Raw genomic sequence first — 1,061 nt, 5'->3', positions numbered from 1 at the left:
ATGAACCAGTCACCCCTGCTGTGGCTGTTGCCTGCCCCAGGGGCTGGGGAAGTCTAGGCTCAGAGGCCCTTAATCCTGGGTTTGCCTCTGGTCTCCCCTCTCTGACTGTGTGACCTTGCACCAGTGCCTCAGCTTCCTTATCTGCACAACCCAGTTGACACTGGGGAGCTCAGATGCCCAACCCAATTGCTAATGTGCAGACCAGGCTCCCCAACCACACTTGCTGGGCACACAGTAGCCTTCAGTGAGGACTGGTTCCCTTCCTGCTGTCTTCCTTCATAACCACATGACCAAGATTTCCAGAAGTGGGTCTGGAAATTTTATTGCCTGAGCTCATTCCCTTCAATATGGACCATTTCTGCCTAATTCCTGAATCCTTGATGGTTAAAATTCCTAATTAAAGTAATTTAGGTAAAGAGAACTGCTCATTGGCCCATGCCCCAACATGAGCTGAAGCTTCCAGAACCCCCAGAAGCCTGAGATTTCTGATGGCTTTAGATTCAAGAACTTCATTGTTCAGATTTTTCACTCCTCTTGTCTGGCCTCTCTGGTTAATTAGAGCTCCCTTCAAGCACTCATCAAAATGTAGTTCTCTATGTGTGCAGATGAGGGAAAGCACATTGCCAACATAAGTGTGAGAGTCCTGCACTTCCGAGCACTCACACATGTGGGGTAGGAATCTAGGATTCCTAAGTGGAATTCTGCTGAGCTTTGAGCAAAAGGGGATTACTTCTTACTCTGTAGCACATGCATTCTAGGAGAGAAAACAAAGGGTGATCTCGGACCAACACAAGAAAGAGAAAGAGGCTGAGCTGAGTTGGTGGCCACCATCTCAAAACACAGTAAGGGCCAATGAATGGTAACAGCAAGAGAAGAATGATGGCCCCCAAGCCAGCAGAGATCCCTGGGAGGCCAATTCAACCCTCCTCCGTCTCCCAGCTCCACATTCCATCGTCCCATCAAGTCATTTCCCAAGGGACCTTGCTCTTCCAGGGAAGTGCTGTGAGCTCAGGCCACCTGGATGGTGGAGGGCAGAGCTAGCTCTGTTTGGAAAATGCCCT

Source organism: Hylobates moloch, unplaced genomic scaffold, assembly GCF_009828535.3.
Source record: "Hylobates moloch isolate HMO894 unplaced genomic scaffold, HMol_V3 SCAFFOLD_1, whole genome shotgun sequence".
Classification (NCBI taxonomy): Eukaryota; Metazoa; Chordata; class Mammalia; order Primates; family Hylobatidae; genus Hylobates; species Hylobates moloch.
The sequence above is the reverse complement of the archived record's forward strand: the minus strand, read 5'-3'. Positions refer to the sequence as shown.